This window comes from Callospermophilus lateralis, unplaced genomic scaffold (genome assembly GCF_048772815.1).
Source record: "Callospermophilus lateralis isolate mCalLat2 unplaced genomic scaffold, mCalLat2.hap1 Scaffold_93, whole genome shotgun sequence".
NCBI lineage: Eukaryota > Metazoa > Chordata > Mammalia > Rodentia > Sciuridae > Callospermophilus > Callospermophilus lateralis.
Genome location: NW_027517451.1, coordinates 2,170,716 through 2,194,419, shown reverse-complemented (window position 1 = coordinate 2,194,419; position 23,704 = coordinate 2,170,716). Strand labels below are relative to the sequence as shown.

The following is a 23,704-nucleotide window of genomic DNA, read 5'->3' as shown; positions in this document are numbered from 1 at the left end:
TTCTTCAGAGAAACAAGGGTCACAACTCTGAGACACAGTTCTACCTTTTGGTTTTTATTGATTTTCCTTATAGTTTTCCTTTTTGAAATTTTATCAATTTCTGCTGTGATTTCTATTCTTTTCTTCTACTCTCTTGAGATTTAAATAGTTCTTTTTTCTCTAATTCCTAAGATGCAAGTTTAGATTATGGACTTTAATTTTTTTTAATTCTCTATATTCCTCTACACATCAGCTTTTGTTGCATTGCACAAATTGGAATAACATATATTTTCATTATCATTTATTTATAAATTTAAAAATTATTTTGTGAAGTATTGGTCCAAGTGTCATCTAGAAGTATGTTGCTTAATTCTAATTGTTTGGATACATTTCCTCTAATTTTACAATTGAACACCTTTATAATTGGAGGATGTGTGTGTGTGTGTGTGTGTGTGTGTGTGTGTGTTTTGTGATATTATATGTGTCAACTTGATAGGGGAAGGCCATGCCTGTGAGGGTGATTCTGGAAAAGAGCATTTCAATCTGTGAACTGAGTAAACCAGACTCCCTTTCAATGTGGATGGGTGTTATCCAATTCACAGAGGGCTTAGTACAGAAGAAGTCAGGGAAAGATAAAATTCGTCCTCTGATTAAGATCAGTCTTCAGCTTTCGAACATTTTTGGAAAACCAATGAATATAATAATATTGGCTACTTGTTCCTAATATAGTTGGAAAACCTGTTTAAAAAAAAAAAAGACTGAACTCAGGCATTCAAAATCCGCACCCCCCCCCCAAGTACATTGGAAAATTTTTCTACGTATATTCTTCAGGAGAACTGATCACCTGTAGCCAAAGGATAACAATTGCTAAAAATCAAATGCAGAAGCAGAATCGTATCTTGCAACTGGTTAAATGACACATACTGATGAATGAACACTCATATACACCACACCCTATTGGTTTTGTTTGTCTGGGGAAAAAAAGATCTGACTAAACTAATACAGATCCCCTAACATATTAACCATAGTTTCCTGAATGATAATTCTGAGTCTGGCTCTAATGTTTGCTGTATCTGTTAAGATCTTTTCCCTTAAATTTTGCCAACCCTTGTAATTCTATGTTGAAAGTCAATCGTACTGTATCAGCTAATAGGAACTCAGATAAATAACCCTTTCCTGTGCATCTCTTAATCTGGCTATGACTTGTATAGGACTTAATATTTGCTGTTGCTAGAGGCACCAGAGGATTCAAATACTTCCAGTGTTCATGTTTGTGCTTCCTCTCTTGACTTGGGTCTTTTCTCAAGAGTGTGTTCCAGAGACAGCCTGCATCTTGCAGCTCTTTCAGCGCCAGTGTGCCACTGGAGTACTGGAGCCCTTCAGTGTGGAGGTGAATTTGGGGAAAAGGGCAGCCTCTAATCTTATGATCAAATCTGTCTTCTAGTGAACCTGTATTGGAGTTCTGATTTTCACAATGGCTTCTAGTAGTATAGCTTCCCTCTTCTTAGGTAAAATAGGCTAGAGGGACCTTTTGTCTTAGGAATATTCACGAGGGATGAGTCTGCTAAAGTCTTTTCCCTGAAGAACATTACTTTGAAATGAATTTTGCTGTCTATGCTAGGGCCAGAGGGGATCTCTCTTGACATTTCAATGTGAGAATATGTTGGAGATTCTAGATGTAAAACTTCTGAAAACGTTCAGATTCCTCCAAGATTGAAGCTCCGGGGAGTTTCTTATTTTCCACACTGATCTACACTTAGCCTCCAGTGATTCATCAATGTTACTGGGTTTTTTTGTTTTATTTTTCTGAAGTTGCCATTTATGTTTACCTTCAAGTTTAGGGCTCCCCTGGCTTCTGCTCTAGGTAAACTGATCTCAGCTGTGATTCTGGACTCACCTACCTGTCTCTAGATTTTGTGGTGGAACTGGTCCTCCAAGCACCTTTCCTTGATGAATCCAAGAAATCATTGATTTTTTTTTAATTTGTTCAGCTTTTTCTTTTAAATATGGGAGTCAAAGCTCTCACACTCCTTTCAGGTAGGAGTTGAAACAAGAAATCTCTATGTTTCTTACTTTCATTCTTCTTGTTCTACCAACCTCTGAGAAAGATATATTGAGGTTTTCCACTAAAAATGTTTATCTATAAATTTTTTGGTAGTGCTATCAGTTGTTCAATATATTTTGAAGCTGTATTCTGTGATTATATTTACAGTGTTGTATTTCTTTTTTACCAGTATATTACATCAGTCTTTGCTCCTTATGAAATTTTGGGTTCTCAATTTTATTTTGACAGAATGTAAGATTTCTAACACATACCCTCCCCCAAGTATTGGCCTGGTATGTCATTTTGAGTTTTCAACATTTGTCTTTGAGTATATTTTTTATAGTACACACATTAATGTGATTCTAATTTAATCTGAGAAACAGTGGCTTTAATTATCTTATTTACTAAGTTCTATATTATAATCTAACTTTTGGCATCATGTTTTTATGTTTTCTGTTTAACCTTTTTCATTTTCAATGGCAGGTAATATTTATTTGCCTTGACTAATAAGGTACAAATTTTGTTTTCAAGTGGGATTATTGTGATATAATTCACATACAATACAATTCACTCATTTAAAGGCATGTTACTTTTATCTTTACAAGGTGGATCTTGATTTAAAGTTCATTAATTTCTTAACCCATAATGAGCTGCTTTGAGATTGATCAATCCTTTATTATTGTTTATGACAACTAATGTCCATGTATCAGTATGTAAAAGAATAAATCAGTTTCTTCATTACAACAGCAATAACTTACTACGACAGAAACAAAACTTACCTTTTTATGAATGACTGATATTGCGGATTTTAAGTATCTCCACCTTTCATGGGCAAGTCTATTCCTAATCTCAGGAGTTATGGAGTTATTTAAGAACATAAATATATCAGAATAAAAATATCAGTTGCTATACAAAAAATACAAATACAAGGGGTCAATTCCTTAATTTAAAAAAGCACAAAATAAGGTTGGAGACAGAAAAGAACATGCAGTTTGACCCAGGAGATCTAGATGTGGCTGCATTAAATAGATACTAAAGTACTGAAATTAGAAAGCAACAATAATTACAACAGTTGGCTAGGGTTATTGCAAAATTGACACTAACATAAGTAAATATATATGCATTTTTATGCATATATTATATGTAGTTATTTTTACTGTTGCAAATAGTTTTATATTTGAGTTATAAACTCATTATGTGCTCATGATGAAATATATAAAAAATACAGATGTCATCAAACAGAACATTCAATATTTGAAATTCAATATTTTTATTATTTTTACTGTGGAAATTAATTATTTTATTAAAATCAAAATACTACACATAAAATGTAGAGTGCCTTAAATTTTCATGCCTCTAAAAATAGTAAAGTATAGCTTTTATCACTGCATTATTTTTTATCTTTTCTTACTTATTGGTATTATATATTGATATTGTTAGAAGTTAAAATATGATTCTTCAACAAATTTAATTAATAATTTAATTGTATTCTGATTCTTTTTTAAAGGTATATTTCTAGAATGAGAATAATTTGATTTTAATGTCAATATTTTATATTATTTAAAGTGGATTATCTTGCAAAAAAATGCTAATTTATATTCCCATCAACATAACATTTTATTGTTTTTTTTTTGCTATACTCTCATCAATATTTGTTAATTTTAAAGATAGGAAACAACAAACCATTGATGGCATCACAGTCTAAACCAACATATTTGAGTATCAAAGTAAAGCTTGCATTATATTGAAGAGCTTAGGCCTAACACATGATTGCCTGAAGGTCAGAACTTAGGGTTGAAAATATGAAAATTATAATTAATGTCCTCTTTCTTTATTACTTCTATTTCTCCCTACCACAGCAAATTTCTGACTTCTCTCACTCTGAACTTAGGGTCCTGGAAATGAGAGGAAGAAGAATAGTGTAAATGTAGATCTGGCAAAATAGATCAAACACACAGTTCCACCTGAAAGGTTCCTTATCCCTGCATCAACTAGCCATGTCCCCCTACATATGCATTCACCTGAAATGTCTGCAGAATCTATTCTCTAGCTAATTTCTTTTTGAGTATGAGGCATTGGAATGGAACTAACCATGAGATTGAGACAGTCAAAGTGAATTTAGGAATTGCCCTTAGTGGTGACAGAAACAATTCAAGAGTGGCAAAGCAGGATGCTGCTGAGTGTCTGATAGTCTGAATGCACTCCCCTTAGGGCCCTGCATGATTAGGAGGCAGAAGAAGAATGCAATGCTGTTCAACTTCACTTTATGAGCCTGTAGCCTGCTTTTGTCACCTCAATTTCAAGAAGTAATCAATTTACTAACAAATTTTCCAAAGGAACTATATACATCAGCTGAAAATACTTCTATAAAGACCTCTCTCAAACAGAATCAGAGTAAAGCATTTCAGTGAGTACTGAAGGTGGAGGGACACATTTTAATTTACTGACCTCTGACCAGGGAAGCTATTGCTAAGTCTTTGCATGATGAGTCACACCTCTGCCTCCACTGCCCAAAATAACAGTTCCTTACTTTGCACACAGTAAGATATGCTAGAATGTTCACAGGAGGATGTGGAAGCCAAGCAGATTCTACTGTTTCCTTACTATGAATTTTTGAGCAAACCACCTAACATATCTGAAACTCATTCTTCATATCTGAAAAATCATAGAATAATCACAACCAGGAATGATTTGCAAGAGTTAAAATGTGTCATTTTTCAAAGTGCTTTTTAAGGGACTTAGACTACCCATTGTGGTTTTTCTTTTGTTTTGTTTTGTTTCTCTAAGTAGTCCTCTGGCAAGTCCTCACTCTGTCGCCTCTCCTACCCCTAGCACGTCATGGTCTCTGCCATTTGAAATCAGTTGCAAAACCAAGCAGATTCACAGGTTAAATACATTTTTAATGCTCAGAGTCGGGAGTCTTGCTTCTGACTGCCCTGAGAGAAATTTTTTTTTTGTCTCTGCATGATTGCAGAAATTACACTCAGAAGAATTGGAGGGACTTGAAGCCAGTGCACTTGTCAATGAAAATGCCAGTATTTTAAAAATATGGAAAAGCTGCATTTTCCAATGGAAATACACACACAAACACACACATACACATTACTATTTCCATCACTAAAATATTAGCCATTCACTTTCCAAAGTCAAAATAAAGTACTTATGTTTTAATCTCATTGTTATTTTCTTGTGATTTTTTTTTTTTCTTTTTTTTACCTGAGGTAAATATATCGAATTTCCTCTCTAACCCATACAAAAGCCTGTAACTCTCACCTCCTCTTTGATGACTCTGAAGGAATTGCTAACTTCACTGAGGACTTTCTACCTGACAGAGGCCAAGTGTTCTGTACCTTCTCATCCTCAAAACTAAGTTGTCATCTTTTACCGTTATCGTCTTCAACACAGCAAACTTGAGTAACACTCTCAATAATTTTATATGGATAATAAGTCATACTTCTTCCTTGGTCTGAATCCAGAGTCAGTGATGTTACTTATTACTTTATTTTTTCCTTCAAGTTTGGCATGGTTTGAATATGAACAGGATCTCCAGAAGTTCACAACCTGAAGACTTGTTATAGGAAAGTACTGAAAATTTAAGAGGTGGGGGTCTACTGGGAGATCCTTTGGTCATTGGGAGAGGGCATTCAAAGTGAATTTGGAACTTTGCATGTCCCTATCTCTCATGGCTTCCTGAATCTAGATGTGAGCATTTGCTTCAATATTCATTCTTACCATAATGTTTTGTTCCTACCAAGGCCCAAACCAAAGGGGTTGCCCAATCTTAGATTTGAATCTTCTGAAACGTGACTCAAAATAAGCCTCTTATTAATTGATCAGCAGCCTGTGTCTGATGTTTTATTGTAGAGACTCAAAGTTGACTAATACAATGTTTTTTATTACTAAATAATATTGACAGTATTTGACATAGAGTGTACTTCTAGGTGAATAGGCACTGTTTTGTTCTTTACATGGATTATTTCATTTCATTCTTAAAACCATACAAGAAGATTAGAATTGTTTTTGCCATTCCCAATGTACAGATGAGGAAATGAAGAAATGGAGGCACAAATGTAGAGAGAATCTGACAAAGATCCCATTGCTCTTGACTGGAGAGACAGGATGCAGGTACAAATTCTCCAGCACTTCATCTTTCTCTTCCATGTAACCTGCACTCACACTCAAGATTGAGAACCACTGACCTCTCATTACCGGCTGCCTTAGAACCCCTCTTCACCTTACCAAAGGACCACACACTGTGTGCTTGTCCATGCATTGGTCTCTGTGCCTGGGTCTATGCTCCCCTTAGCTCTTCCTTGTGATGATTTGGATAAACTCCTTCATCCTCCAATGTCTCCAATATCACTTACACCTTATGAACTCTGCCTTCTCCCTTCCTTTCCCTAGACAACATTTAATTATTTCCACAGCACAATGATCAGGCTTCTTCTGTGCCAGTTTTCACATTATGTCACAATTAATTGTTTACTGTTCTGTCCCTTCTTCCACATTATGAGCTCCTCAAAGAAAGGATAGCATTTTATTTATCTGCATTCTCTAATGTCTAAAAAAGTGACTGGTATATAGTAGATACGTGTTTAATTATTTAATTAACTAAATTTGTGTAACTGCTTTAACTGTCCTTTTGAGTCTGTACCCAATAATGATTAGAAAAAAAAGAAATCAGAGGCCCCTGCACATAAATTTATTCTTATTAGAGAGGAGATTTTTTTAGTTCAGTAAAAATAACTGTTTGTTGTGACAGGTTACTACACCTGATGTCGTGATGCAGTTTGGCTTGATTCTACTCTCTGATATTTTTTCCTCTCCCTCCATCCCTTTTTCTTCTCTCTCTCTCTCTCTCTCTCTCTCTCTCTCTCTCTCTCCTCTCTCCTCTCTCCTCTCTCCTCTCTCCTATCTCCTCTCTCCTCTCTCCTCTCTCCTCTCTCCTCTCTCCTCTCTCCTCTCTCCTCTCTCTTTCTTCTTCTCCCTACATTCCTTAACTGTTTCCTTGGTCTTTTATTTTTGGCTATTTGTCAAATTACCCATTCTCCTTGAAGCTACCATGTGTTGTGATTCAGGCACCAATTTTAGAATCATCTATTATAAAATCTTATATTTTTGTTTCTTTCATTATTGTTTATATTACTTTGTTCATATGTTCCAAATTTTCACTTATTGTAAGATGTAAGAGAGACCAAATACGATGGTGATTGGTGTATGAAAACTTAATATACTGGTCCTGCAACAATTTTGTTGTTGTTCTTTTTAGTCATATATGAAAATAGAATCTGTTTTGATATAATTACCAGCGTGGAATATATATTATTCTAATTACAACCCCAGTCTTGTGGATGTACATGATAGTAAGATTCAATGCAGTGTATTCATATATGTACATAGGAAAGATGTGTCAGATGCATTCCTGTCTTTCTTTTTCCCTTTCTTCATTTCTTCTGTTCCTCCCTTTGTCTGCAACAAGCTTTCAACTTGATGATAGAAGCTGCATCTGTCCCTATAAAGAAGCCAGGTAGTGCTGGGAAAGGAGTCCTGCCCAGGCAGCAGGCAATTGTAAAGGCCTAATAAAGCAATCATGCCCATTTTATGGTATTAGGTGATAAATGCCTGACATAAGTACTTTAATCATATAAGCATTTTGATGCCCCCTATGGTACTTGGCCTCCCTGGGTTAATTTGTCTTCCCCCTCTGTGTCTATTTTCCCTGGATGTTGACCTAATTACTATTCACTGTCAGGCCATTGTGATCAGTAGGTCTGTGACTAGAGTTGCTACTTCAGTACTGTTCTTAAATCTTTCTCTTTTTCTCTTACTCTGGCTTACTATTCTACCTCAACTATCATTCTTTCCCCAACTTTCTCAATATACCAGGGGCCATGAATTATACCAATTCCAGCTTTTCACGTTCAAAGTTGCCTAAGTCTAGATGGTCTCATCTGGCACATGGTCTTTACTTTTGACTTAATGTCTAATCCTCAGAGTAAGACAATACTAGAGTAATGAACATATCCATATTACTTTTATTTTGATAACATAATAAAAATATCATGGGAATACACTAATCCTGTAGCTGATCCACAATCTGTTCTTTCAGTGCTTACTATAATCTTAGGCAAGTGATTGAAGCGGTCTTTGATTCAGAGTGATAAATGCAACTTTTCCTTTTTTTTAAATTTGTTCTAATTAGTTATACATGACAGTACAATGTATTTATGCACTTTGATATACCATAATAAATGGAGTATAACTTCTCATTTTTCTGATTGTACATGTTGTAGAATCACATCGGTCATGCAGTCATATATGTGCATAAGGTAATATTGTCTGTTTCATTCCCATATGCCCTCCCATCCCTTCACTCCCCTTCACTCGCTTCAACCTAAAGTAACACTATTCTTCTCTAGTCCCCCCCTCCCTTATTGTGGATTAGCATCTGCATATCAGAGAAAACGTCTGGCCTTTGTTTATTGGAATTGACTTATTTCACTTAGCATGATATTCTCCAGAGTCATCCATTTACCGGCAAATGCCATAATTTTCTTCATCTTTAAAGCTGAGTAACATTCCATATATATAGCATATATATATATATGATAATGTAGACTTATATCGATACATATAGAAACGTCATGGGAATACATTAACCATATAGATAGGTAGATAAATGGATGGATGGATAAATAGATACATAAATAGATAGATACCATATTTTCTTTATCCTTTCACCTGTTGAAGGGCATCTAGGTTGGTTTCATAGTTCACTATTTTGAGTTGAGCTGAAACATTGATGTGGCTGTGTCACTATAGAATGCTGATTTTAAAGTCCTTTGGGTATAAACTGAGGAGTGGAATACCTTGGTCAAATGGTGGTTCCATTCCAAGCTTTCTGAGGAATCTCCATACCACTTTTCATGGTGGACCCACCAGCAATGTATGAGTGTACATTTTCCCCATGTTCTCATCAACATTTATTGTTGCTTGAATCCTCCATAATTGTGATTCTGATTGGAATGAGATGAAATCATAGATCAGTTTTGATTAGCATTTCTCTAAATGCTAAAGATGTTGAACATTTTTTCGTATATTTAATGGTTGATTGTATTTCTTCTTCTGTGAAGTGTCTGTTCAGTTCCTTAGCCCATTTATTAATTGGGTTATTTGAGATTTTTGTTTGTGTGTGCTAATTTTTTTTTTTTTTTGAGCTCTTATATATCCTGGAGATTAGTGCTTTACCTGTGGTGCATGTGGTAAAGATTTTCTCCCAATCTGTAGGTGCACTCTTCACATTCTTGATTATTTCCTTTGCTAAGCAGCTTTTTAGTTTGAATTCATCCCATTTATAGATTCTTGATTTTACTTCTTGCATTTGAGGGGTCTTGTAAGGAAGTCAGATCCTAGGCTGACATCATGAATATTTGTGACTACGTTTTTCTTCTATTGATGCGGGATCTTTGTTCTAGTGCCTGAGTCTTTCATCCATTTTCAGTTGAGTTTCATGAAGGATGAGAGATAGAGGTTTAGTTTCATTTTGTTACAGGTGACTTTCCAATTTTCCTAGCAACATTTGTTGAATAGGCTCTTTTCTCCAGTGAATATTTTTGCTGACTTTCTCTAGTGTGAGATAACTGTATTTATGTGGGGGTTTGTCTCTGTGTCTTCTACTCTATACCATTGATCTACATGTCTATTTTGGTGCTGATGCTATGCTGGTTTTGTTACTATAGCTCTGTAGTATAGTTGAAGGTCTGGTATGCTTCACTTTTCTTGCTAAGGATTACTTTGGCTATTCTCTTATTTTTCCAAATGAATTTCCTGATTGCTTTTTCTAATTCCATGAAAAATGTCATCGAGATTTTAACAGAAATTGCATTAAATCTGTATAAATGCTTTTGGCAGTATGGCCATTTTGACAATATTAATTCTGCCTATCTAGAGCAAGGGAAGTCTTTCCATCTTCTAAGGTCTTCTTCAATTTATTCCTTTTGGTGTTCTGTAGTTTTCATTGTAGAGTTTTTTCATGTCTTTTGTTAGATTGATTCCCAAGTATTTCATTTTTTTCTTTGAGGGTATTAATAGTGTATCGGGTAGTTTTCCTAATTTATCTTTCAGTAGATTCATCACTGATGTATAGAAACATGTTTGATTTATGGGTGATTTTATATCCTGCTACTTTGCTGAATCCATTCATTAGTTCTGTAAGTTTCCTGGTGGAGTATTTTGGATCATCTGTATATAGAAGAAAATAGTGATAGTTTGAGTACTTCTTTGCCTATTTATATCCCTTTAATTTTTTTTCTTCTGTCTAATTGCTCCTTAAAGTATTCCATGAAATAGAGAAGGAGGAAACCCCTCTAAACTCAATCTATGTGGCTAATATCATCCTGATACCAAAACCAGATATAGACACATCAAGGGAAAAAAACATCAGACCAATATCCCTGATTTACATAGATGCAAAAGTTCTCAACAAAATTCTGGAAAATCACATAAAAAAGCATATTTAAAAGGTGCATCATGATCAAGTGTGGTTCATCCCAGGATACAAGGTTATTTGATCATATGGAAATCAATAAACAATTCCCTATATCAATAGACTTTAAAACAAGATAGATGTTGAAAAATCATTTGACAAAATACAGCACCTCTTCCTGTTCAGAACATTAGAATAACTAGGGATACTAGAAACAAAACTGGACATATATGCCGAATCCAAGGCCAACATAATATTAAACAGAGAAAAACTGAAAGCATTTCCTCCAAAAACTGGAACAAGAAAAGATTGCCTTCTTTCACCACTTTTATTCAACATCGTCCTAACCAAATGCAAGTTTTCAATATATAAACGCTTGTACTCAACCCTAGACTTACTGCAGGAGAATCTCTAAATATGGAATCCCAGGAATCAGTGTTTTTTAGATACTAAATTGGTACTAATTCTCACCCTTGGGTTGGAACAACTCAATTTTGACATCTCCAATGTCCCTTTCAGGAATAGAATGTTTCCTTATCAATGGTATTCACCTCTCCAGAATTTTGGAGCATTAGGTAAAAACGTTAAAAAGCATGCTTCATCCAAAATGCATAAATATTTTTTATCATGCACATGCATTAATCTGTTTTTGTATATTGTTTCAGGAAGGCAACATGCCTATTTGTATTTTCATTTTTTTAAATAAGAAGCACTAAATTTGAGTCATCTGGAAGAGTAACCACACATAATATTTTCTTTGTTCAAACATTTGTTGCATAGATTTCTCAAAATCCCCAGAAGTCATTGTCAGTTGTCATTAATGGTAATTAATGGAACATTTTATGACTTCTAAGTAACTGAATTTCCCCTGAAAGACCAATGGGATTACACCCATCATCATACCTGGGTGTACATGAAGTAACTTTTGTTCCCATGATAATAGCTCACATTTCCAGTCATGAAACTTCTAAACAGAAAAATCACTAATACAACTGAGCTGCTTGCTGGAGGTGGGGGAAGAAATGTAAAGAAATGTATAAGGAGCAAGGAAAGTGGCATCACATTGTTCGTTGTCCTCTGCTTGATGGGGTGAGTCTTTTCACTAATACACAAGTTGAAAATTATTTTTCTCCTACAAAAAGATGAGGAAGTTTATATAATTTCTTCAACCACCATGCCACAGAGTAGAGCAGACAGAGCTGTCGTTAAAGGAAACTAGCACCTGCAATGACGCTTTACAGTCAAGGCATTGAATGAAGCAGAGCGTCTAACATAAAAATAGGAAATCAGAAAAGAGATGAATAGGGCTATGAATTTACATTGGAAGGAGAATATTATCTTGAAATCCTTATTTTTTTTGCAACTGCAGACAGAATAAGAATTCTCTACCTTTTTTCCCATTTCAATGTCACAATCCTGGAAATAGTGCATGTTGGACAAAATCAAGAACAGCACAGATAATTAACAAAATGGAACCAGAATAAAGTCTGGAATAGACTAAAGAAAAGAGAATATATTACAGATGCCCTGACAGGAGATTTTACTGCCTTATTAGGAGGCAAGATTTTAAACAAAAGCCCCACACATTGTATATCATTTGCTCTTGCTTTCTTTTTGTGCATGTTTTGTTATTTAGTAAACTGAATATCATTTATTAATTTCAGGAAGGGGTTTTAATACTTCCTCTAATCAATTTTGTCTTTATCTATGTAACTTTTTAATACACAAAGATCTAAAGTATAGTTACACTGGATGGGGTGGACATAATTAGGAATTTAGCAGAACACAGAAAGTTACAACCTTTGCAGAAAGGTGGCAAGGCTCTGTCATGCTTGGTTCTGCTTTTTTTGTGGAAGGGTAAGTCTCTTAAGGAGAAGTCTTAAATGAGGAATGAAGTCGACTTCCTCTCTGTAAGTTCCTTTCCTGGCTCTGTCATTCCTCTCTCCTACTCTCATCCCTTCTCTCTTCTTCTTCCTTCCTCAGATCTTTCCTTGTCTTCCTTCATCCCTTTCTACATACTTTCATTCCTACCGTAAAAGTCTCCGGGATAAAACACAGTGCATATTTTCCTTCTTTTCTTTATTCTTGTCTCTGCCTAATGATGCCTAAAAAGGCTCATTCTCAGTGGGTTCCTGCTACACAGTCCAGTCTCACGGCCCTGAAATGATGTTCTACGGAGTGTAGCTTTGCTGAGTTAGACACACTCAGCAGCACTAAGATAACAGGATGCTGAGATGATGCTGTCTGGTGAACTGAAGCACAGCAGCTGCAAGTAAGAAGGGTGAAAGAACACTTTGAGGATGTACTGGAGCATGGAGATGAGCAATCTGGCATAACAGGAGCTCCTAGGTAGGAGCTGAAGCAGAGGAGAGAATAGTCTCATTATTTCAAAATTAAAAGCTAAATTTTGGCAGAATGTGAATCAATAGTTCATATGTGGATTTTATAACAGCTAATATGGAAGCTCCATAGGACTGAATTCTTTTTTCTTAAGGTAGAAAATCTCTGAATTCTCAACCTCTTCAGTAGAACTGAATCACTTTAAGTAGTACCAACCTTTAAAAAGAAGATCAGATTGAAAAACTGCTAAACTCTGTATTACCAAAGAAGCTTAACAAAATGTGTGAGCCAGTACTTTGAAATATTGAGAAACAACTCATTAATCCTGTTTTTAAAAAGTGCTTTCATTTCTTATTTTTCAGGTAGGATGCACACCAGGTTACACTTCACCCTTAACTTGACCCAAGACTGTTACACACACACACGCACACACACTCATTCTAGGGGAAACATATCCATAAGATTGAAATTACTTACATTACAGTCAAGTGCTTTGAAATGCAGACAAAATGATGGGTTCTCCATTGCCATATAACTGGAGGACAACTTTGTATAAAAGAAGGTAAGTCACTGGCAAATGTTGGCCCTGGTAAGTGCAGACATAGGGTTTAGCTATTCATTTTCAGCTGTAACCTCATGGAGTCACCTTTTCAACTACACTTTCAAAATCCAGGAGTTAAAGTAACTAAAGGAGAAGAAAAGTTATGCATTGCAGGTTGAGATCATTATCACTGCACATTAATTTTTTTTTATAAATCCATTTCTTCAAGACTTTAAGAATTCAGTTTTCATAATGATTCAATAAATATAAACTGAAAGAAAAAAAACACCATCAGAATCCTAGAAGGGGAAATAACATTACAATGCTAATACAGTCAGTAGGAGGCCACAGTAATCCAGATTATCATACATAACTGTCTCATGGAAACTAATTTGACTTTTATTGTGCTGCTAAATGAAATTATTACATGATCTATAGATTATTGAGCCCTGTGGCAATGCTGGAGAGTGAGGCACTGAGCTGCATCTTTTACTTTGATGGTTGTGAGGTGGTTAAAGCACTTTACACATTAAGAGTCAGTAAAGTAGACTATAATGCTCAGTGACTAAATAAATTACTTGCCAGAAACCATAAGCATGGCAGGAAGAATGCAGCAAGCAAGCAAAGCATCTCCTTATTAACCATGTGCATCCAATAAAGATAAGGCATGCGAAAGAACTTGCATGTGAGAGCTATATAATTATGAAAACAGTTTTTCCTCTGATGGGTCTGGGACAATGTCCCCAGCCTCCCTAGGCAATCCCCTAAAGGACTTTGAAGATGCTGATGACTTTGTGTTACTTGATGGTATTGGGAACAATGCACTGACCAGGGAAATCATTCTAGTTGAATAAGAACATTGTATATTTAAGACCCCAATCAAGGGAAAAGAGGATGACATGTGTTTGTAGATAATAAAATATTTTATTATGGAAATTACACTTAAGCATTACCAGGATTGTGCTTCTTATAATAGGAATTGGTATTTTAATTATAAATTCAGAGGTAACAGCAGTGGTTCTAATTATTACTAACAGCTAAATTTTCATGCCATTATGCGAGTTCCCCTTGGATCTAACTCCAAAGGTGAGTTAGCACCTTCTGTTCTACTGTAGTAACCAGTGTGCTTTACACTATTGCTGGAGCACTTACTGCAGATCAGAGTTCAAAGTGCATGTTTCTCTCACTATCTTGAAAGCTTTGGTTGTCTGCAGTCTGTGCTATTGACTATGCCACCCAGTCCCCCATCCGGGTACTCCAGCCTAGCAGTCAATCAGACTTTGCTGCTTGACTACAATCTTCCTCATTACCCACAACTGTGAAGTCACACAGGATGGCTTCAATGTCTTTTCATATCCTAACCTGTCATGGTTTTTTGTTGTTGTTGTTGTCTCATTGCCAATGACTTTTCCTTCCACTTCACTTTTGCTCCCTGCTTCCACAGATACACCAGGATCCAGCCACTTCTTAAAACTTTTGTCAAAAATTACAAATCCACAAATAACAATGTGTAACTACAACTACAACTTTCTCCCTTTCTAATTTTTTTTATTTATTCCTGTTACAAACGGTAAGCTCATCTAGTTTTCTAATGAGTTAAATCCTTTTCCTTCTCCCAGATCTTTACTTTTCCACTTTTCCCAATTATTCAGCTAAGTTTATATAGTCATTTTTGGTAATATATTTTGCTCCAGCGTTTTATCACTTTTAGCCAACACAAAACCCTGGAAGAACTTCATTATCTTCTTTCTCCACATGTGGTCCTGACAGGACAGCTAAGCACTACTTCATACAAAAAGGTGAATGGATTCCATGAACACATATGGTTACCATTAAAATGGGCTCTTAGAGTAGCTGTAGTGACCTCATTCTCCCACCTTCTGCAACTATTTCACACTTTCTTCCCTGTCCTCAAAATTCTAATTCACCCTTTCTTTTCCTATCAGTGGATAATTATTTCCAATATTTGACCAAAATTATATTTTTTTGGAACTGGGAATGGAACCCAGGGTTACTACTAAGCTACACCCCCAGCACCCACACCCCCACTTTTTTTCATTTAATTTGAGACAGGGTCTTGCTAAATTGCTGCAGCTACCCTTGAACTACCAATCCTCCTGCCTCAGCCTCCCAAGTTACTGGGATTACAGTTTTGCAACACCACACCCTAGAAAACTCTTGATCTTCACAGTAGCAAATATCAAAATCTCTCTTACTGCACTATTCTATCTTCCTTTTCTCTGGTAAAACAGAGGCACTATTTCTCCTCTCAGCTGAGGCTAGACTATCTACTGGATTTCACCTGGTCACCACTTATTAAAAAATTGAATATTAAAATATTTCTTTTCTGTAGATTTAATATCTTCTTTGACACAGTCTTCCCTCTGGCATTTTAACATGTTGAAATATCTCCCACAGTCAAAAAACTTTCCATGAACCCCAAATCTCTCAAACCTCATCTTCTGTTTCCTCTTTTCATCACCAAAAGTTAATCTCATGGTCTCCATCCCTAAATTTTTAATCAGACAAAAATCTAGTATCTTTTCCAATCACTGCCTGAAAAATAAGAAAAGGTATTTTTGGAATATTTAATGAGAGCCAAGTTGCTTGACCTCTCACAGCATTTGTAGACTTACCCCCTCTCCTTCTTGAATGTTCTTCCATTGGCCTCTGGAATTCTTTTTCCTCATTTTCTTCCTGTTTTTCTGTTCACCCTGTCTATACTTCTTTGAACATTCCTCTTCTACTCAGGTGTTAATTTTTTTTTTAAGCTCAGAATCTCATCTTCCTTTCATTTTCTAATATGGGTTCCATTTTACCTTTACCCCTCAGGTTTTTAAGAGTTCATAATGTGCCAGTGACCTTTAACTCAGGCTTCTCTACTAAGCTTCAAACTATGTATATAAAAACTGCCTACCCAAAATCTTCCTCTGGAAACCTCAAATATACTTTAAGCAGAACAAAAACAATTTCTCAGTTCTCTTTTCTTGTACTGGGGAACAATTCACTTATCTCCCAGTGTTCTAATCTCATTAGAATAGTGTCAAACTTCACTCAGTTATATAAACAGAAAGCCTGAGAAACTCTGACTCTTCCTCACGCTACATTCCTGCCCATCACCAGGGCCACCAAAGCCTTTCTACTATGAATACCTGTGAAGTCCCTCCTTTCTTTCCATCATCAGGGTCACTAGACAAAACCAACCTGCCAAGTGTTACCTGCAGTTCTGTAATAGCCTGTTACCAGGTCTCCCTACACCACAAAGGTTTTCTCTTCAAAATAAAACTAAGTTGATTATTTCAAAATACAAATCTGATATGTTCCCCAAATTCATTTCACCTAATACCCTTTAGAGTTTCCATTTCTCCAAGTATAAGAAAAACAGAAAATCCTATTTCATGAAGTTTCTGCCTATTTCTGAAGACCCACTGTACATGACCTTTGTCTCAGTCTCTGAAATCCTGACACATAGCCTTTCTGCAATTCCTTAGATGTGTCTTGTTTCTTCCTGCAAGACGAGCTTGTCAGGTGTGGTTGCCTGTGCTGTGTACCCTTCCTGTCTTTGTTGAGTAAACTCATGATCTCCTTACCTCCACTCATTATCATTGTCTGAGAAATTCCCCCCTCCCCCCAGAATAGATGTGATTCCTTTCCTTTCAAAGACCTATGCCATTTTCACATATATACAATGTGATTGATTTGGTCTGTTCCTGTTTCATCTCCACAGACTTTATATGTCTAGATGTTCTGCTCTGAGACTGGGGAGAGTCCAGTTGGTACTTGCCCCTCATTAAAATTCTATATATATGTGCATGTTTCTCTCTCTGTGTGTGTGTGTGTGTGTGTGTGTGTGTGTGCAGTTTTTTGTGTATATGTGTGTGTGTGTGTGTGTGTGTATATATATACACACACATATATATATATATAAGTGGATGAAAGTATGGACAAATAGGAAAATATAAAGAGCATGACAACATGTTTAAAATGCGAGCAATGAACTAAGACAATGTTTTCTGTTTTATTTCTCATATATTATTTCTCAAACAATATTTATTATTGATTTTAATCATCTAAATTTCTTCTACTTAAGGAGAAAAACTGTATACTTCAATTTGTTTTTACCATATCTTTTTTAATGCTAATCCAATATTCTAGAACAACCTCCCCCTCTCTCAAAAAATCTACTTTCCAATTCAAAATTCTCACACTATCACACATTGTCTCAAAATATCCCATATCATTTAGTCTAATGAGAAGAATTTTCTTTTATTCAAATGTTTGGTGTTTCATAATGGCCATACTCTTTTAAAAAGGGAATTGAGATAATTTGTTCAAATTCATTTCAGTAAAAATTAATCACACATCTATCATTTGCCACAGTGCTTCACTGTGAGAATACAAAAATAAAAAGGACAGATTTTACTTTCCCTGCTAGTGTGACCTTGTTAACATAAAAGCTGGTCGCTTAAGACTACAATCTTATTTGGACTCATGATAATCATTTTACTGTAATGTTAAATTAATTTTTTGCTTGATTTTCCTGGGCATTTCAAAACACATAACTCAATAAATAATATTGTCCAAGAGTGGCTCCTTAAAAGGACAATCTACATTCGCAATAATGACTTTAATAAATCAGGGAGCATTCAATCAAACTAGATCAATGATTAGACATGACCAGTGTAAGATAAACATGACTTTAATGAATATTTCTAATAGTCATTCACTGCTTATGATGCCTTTAGTGTGAAGCCAATATCAGAGCCACAAAATAAAATAAGCATAATAACATTAATAAAATTACTGACTCACTAAATTCTAAGTTTTTAACTCTGTGAATATTTAAAATTCACACATGTGCACTGAAGTGGGTTGGAAATCATAATCGAGAGCTTATATAACCTTTATTAATGTTAAGACTGAAAATTCAGATCATCCTATAAGACACTGAAACAACATAGTATCCTTTACATATATAAGCTATCCTATAAATAATGCTTTGGGGAATTATGATATCCTTCATACATTGCACAACATGTGAAAAGTGACTTTCATAACTTGTTTGACAACAATTTTTGGTTGATAGAAGCAAAATACTTCAAACAAAGGGTTACATTATATCTATGAAAATATGCTTTTGGTTTCACATGAAATGGCTTGTTTTGACATCATACTGTTCTTGATATTTGAGAATAATATGACTTCTCATGTCAAATTGTATATCATCTTGGACAGTAGCAGTTTGGCAAGTATTACACTTACTTCCTGCTCATGCATTCTCATTGCATTATTTTAGGTATATTAAGCATATGTCTCTTTTGAAATCCAACAAATTTATGAGATCTTCCTTGCCTTTGTTCACAAATTTGTGAATAATTCATTCATTTACAATATGCATATCAATTATTCGAATGAATGAAGGCCAATACCACTTCTAATAGAAGTGGAATATTTGAAAATCAACTAATCTTGCTTATTCACAACATCACTGAAATTGATATAGGTACCCCATACCTTTGGTTGAGGTGTATTGGCTCTTCTTTTTTCCCTTTTTTTCATCATTGAAGAAACTTCTTTTTGTTTTTTCATGAGCATTGTCAGTTTCAGAAGACACATGTCTAGTCTCATTTCACTCATGGTTCCTGTAGTACAGAACCCAATATTTCAAAGATGTACTGAAAAGTTATAATCAGTGAATAGATTGTCACAAAAGAAAAAAAAAAGAAAAAAAAAACAGTGTGTGGTTGTGAATTCTCTACATATCAAGCATTTCTAGATCTACCTTACTTCCAAGCAAAAATCATCACTGGGTCCTTCTTGAGCACTTTTTGCCCAATATAAGTCAAAGTAACAATATTCTGATATTCCACACAGTACCCAGAATTCATAATCAAATCTTATGGGCTTATATGACATTATAAATAATGTCACAATAATGGGTGCAAAAATTATTTAGGAACAGTATGAAAACAGGCCAAGACTTACCAACGAATAACCACAACTAACAATACAGTGGAGTTTGTCAGCTACTGTGCACTGCACACTACTAGGAAGTATACATCGTCCCAGTGTCTTTTTTTTTTTTTTTTTTTTTGACACTCGTCAACGTTTTATTTTACTAACTTCAGGTCAATCTTCCACAACTATTTTCTGGTCAATTTACTATCCTTGCTTGGTGTCCCAAAATGGTAATACCAATATATTTGTGGGGTATGGAGAAGAGACCACTCTAAGAAGCACTGTATTTACTCATCTTCCACAAGGCAAATGAGTTGGGCATCTGATTGTTCAACAAAACATAATAGCATCCAAGCAAACCAAGCTATAGACACTCTTCATTTACCAAAATTAGACCAGAGAAAACCTACTCTACACAAATGTTATAGGTATTGCTATTCATCTTTTCTTTTTCTGTTGCTGCAACATTTTTCTTCTTTTAATTATCATGTTGTATAGTTTCTTAAGTCTTGCTCTTAGTCCCTCTCCTATGATTGCACCATTAGGCTGCAAATGCCAAGGAATTTATGAGCTTGCTAACAATTTTTCAATTTCAATGAGACAGTGAGTTTCTTGGGGCTTGTTTGCTAGCAACTGTAAATACAGGGGTTCCTTGATTTTTCTAATATCCCTGTTATTTTCTGAAATTCTGTTTTCAGCTTTTTCAATTAATGGAGTCCATAGCAACAAATGCCCTCTGTGCATCTGGCATATGACTTTCATGGTGTTCTTCATTTCTCCTGACCACCAACATCCCCAGAGTGGAAAGTGACTGTTTTAGAATTTTCCAAGATTACCTCAGTTTTCTCAGTGTTAAATCCTTTGGTAGGTACAATATTTACAAATTCATTGAATTGCAGCCTGTATAAAACAGTTGTCTTTCCAACACAGTCCAAAACCAGAACAACAATGAGAAAGGACTAAAATGAAGAATAGAAGTCTAGTCTGATAGTCCATTTTCCAGCTGCAAATAAGTGTTCCAGATTTAAACTCTTTTTCTCATGTGGAATTTCTCTTCTTAGGTGATTCCGCTACAAGACCTAAAATGGAGTCCAGGTACAAATGAGAAAGCACCGGGAAAGTATTTCCTTGCAGGGGGAATGCACCACATATCCATCCAGCTTAGACTTCCATGCAGTTCTAACAGCTGCTGCACTAGAAACCTCTAACATAGGGTTTATATATAAAGTTTATATGAACAACTCTTGAAAGGCATTGAAGAGTTGCCAAAGCACACAGAATTTAAATGTATGATCCCTTAAAAGATACTACATGAGCACAATGTTCCCTAGGATTTCTATCCTGAGAGAATTTTCAAAACTAAGAGCAAAAGAATAACAGCTAAGTAAAAGGCAGCAATATTTCTAACCTGAGGAGTAAAAAGGTCAAAGTTTAGGGCTGCCAAAATGGCTAGGATTGAGGGCAAACACCAAAAGAGGAGGAAACTGCAGAAAAGAAGTTCATTAATGTAGATAGAAACTCTGATCAATATAATAGCTTACTTGACAACAAAATCAGTTCCTAAACTTAGTATGCACAAAACAAAATCCAAAATCCACCAGAAAACATAGTTTAGAGTCTAAGGAACCAAGTAATGATTTCAGCACCCAACAGAAGATGGACTTCAAGCCTATACAAGGTATAGAAACATCTAGGGCCCAAAAGGATCAGAACTTTGGAATTAAGGCAACATAATATTTAAATATAAGAAAGCTTAAAAACAAAGCTTAAAACCAAGGTTTTACAAGGTCAAAATAACCTTCCAGTGCTCCTCTACATTCCTGAAGAAAACTAGGGATGGGAATGTAGCTCAGAGGTACAGTGCTTCGTCCCAGTGTCTTTTATATGGGACTGCTACTTTCCACCATTGATAATTTGAAACACAGTGCATTCTTTAAAATAAAATGAAAACCTAGTTCTTCCATGAATGTCTTTCTTATACTTATATATTAGTTATGTACACAATATTCTGTATAGTTTATCCTTGAAGTAACTTCCAGAGCAAAATGCCATTATCACAATGAATTTAAAAATACTTTTGAACACTCCGGTCATTCAACTACTACTTTTCTCAAAAATAATAATCATAATAAAACATAATAATTATTTCCATCCTACCATAAGTGGTATATTTGTTGCTCAAGTTTTTTATAGATGCTATATATCTGGGATAATGGGACAAAAACAGTTAATGATATCAATGAAATACATAAAAAGAAAATGAAACCAGAAAACATAATGTCCTCCATACCATATGCATTAAACACAGTGTCTGCTTAAACGTATTAAGTTTTGGCAAGAGAGAGAAATTAAAGAATTAATAGTTTTAAAGATATCAACATCTGAAAACTTGAAGTATATTACCCATTGAACAGGCTTGTCTTTCTCTCTTAAGCACCGTATTTCTTAAAGCAGAACTCCTTCATACCCAAGTTGTTTATTACTTTGTTTTTGCAGGGCTAGGGTTAGAAACCAGGGCCTTATGGGTTAGGCAAGCCCTCTACCACTGAGTTCAACCCCCAGCACTCTCAATAGAACTTTCAACATTGCCATGTGCTAGAAGCAGTACTGGCCTAAGGATTTTTTCCTAAATAATTTCATTTAACCCTATAGAAAACTGATGATTGAGGCACAGGTATCAGGCCATTTATTGATGAAGGAAACTGAAGTACATATTAATAACTTTTGCATACAATAAATAAGTGATGAATACAAGATTTAAAATGACTGACTCTGGTTCTCTTAACTATTTTCATATAATATTCTCCTCCCACAAAATGTTCTTACAACTAAACCTCACATAAGTAAAACAAGCACAGATTTTAGAAAGAAGAAGGTGCGTAGTATAAAAATCAAAAATCAATTTCACAACTCCAAAATGAAGAGAAAATGATGATAGTTTATGTTTTAAATGACTCAGTAAGTAGTAATCCTTCAATTAGGTTTCAGCAACTTTTTTTTTCTTATTTTTCCCCAAATTCTAACTGAATGTATGGAGATACTAAATCAAAATCTGTCGGCCTTTATTTAAAACTAAATAAATAAATAAATAAAAATGACAGTTACTATTTGCTGTTAATCTCAAATTGAGCCCTTGTGGTGGGGGAAGGGAAGATGTAGAGGAGGCGGGGTCACCCTGGGCTGAGGACTATAACATGCAGCCAATCACAATCAAGAGGCGGGATCTTTCACAGCTTGGTCCTGCAGCTTCAAACGGGAACTTCTCTGGTCTCACAGAACTGAGGAGGCAGCTGGGGAAAGGAGGACCTGCTAGCAGCAAGAATGAGGGGAACAAGGTGCTGTCCTCTGTCGCGGGGACTGCTCACCCATTTTAGCTACAGTAGCATATATCGAGGTTTTCAGATCAAAAAATCTTGTCTTTTTAGATTTCTTTTTAGTCAACAACGAACTTTGTTCGGACTTGTCATGCACGGAGGGGAGTGGTAATTGAAGATGAATCTGCCTAACCTATCGGAGTCGTCTGTATGGCCTCTCATTACCTGCTCATTTTTGACAAAACAGCCCAGAACTAACATTCTTGCGGAGGGTTCCTAGGTGTGCTCCTTCCTGCAGTCTCCTGGGAATGGGAGTTGGGACCACAGTGAGGGAGGTGAGGGAAGACAGAAGCATATGTGGTATCCATTGCAGCTTACGCATAACTTTACAGGACACCCTCAGCTTCTTCCTTCTTAAAATGTCCTTCACCGCTTAAAATGTACCTCACCACTTGGGTGCTTTGATATTTCTTTAAGTTTCAGGCTCATTCCATAACAAAGACTTCGATTTTGCAAAGGTACAATGGGTGGCTAAAAGCAGACATAAACACTTGACATCGCTACCTCAGTTTTCATCCATCTCCTTTGAATTACTTTGGATGCCAGGGACAAGATCTGATCCGATCAACATCTTGTGATAAGTCAAAGCTGCCTATCTCCCTAGGCCACAGAGACCTTCTTATCCAGGAAAAGACCTGGCCTTACCAATCTTGAGACAACAAGCAAGCCCTGCTGATCAAGGTCACCTGCTTTGGCAGCTGTGAAGAGCTCTCAGCTATGCAAACCCCAAACATTTGCCCTTATTCCCCTTTTTATTGTCAGCTCCCTAAAGACAGGGTTAAGGACTGGATCCCCTTGCCTTCACAGTGCAGCTACACTGATTTAAGTTCCTTTCATGGGCCATCATTACCTTTTGTTTGGATGTTGGGGCAAGGAGCCAGACCTGATTGTTGGATCTCCAGAGTCAGGCCTCTGGCAAAAATTCCATCACATTATTCTCCTCCCACTCTCTGCCCTCTTCCTTTGCCCTGTAATCTCCCTTT

The 23,704-nt window shown here is 35.7% G+C and overlaps 1 pseudogene; it reads right to left on the bottom strand.

Annotated features, from left to right (window-relative positions):
• Positions 1 to 19,785: 19,785 nt before the first annotated feature.
• Positions 19,786 to 22,922, bottom strand: LOC143388469 (ADP-ribosylation factor-like protein 4A; annotated as a pseudogene).
• Between the last annotated feature and the right edge of the window lie 782 nt (positions 22,923 to 23,704).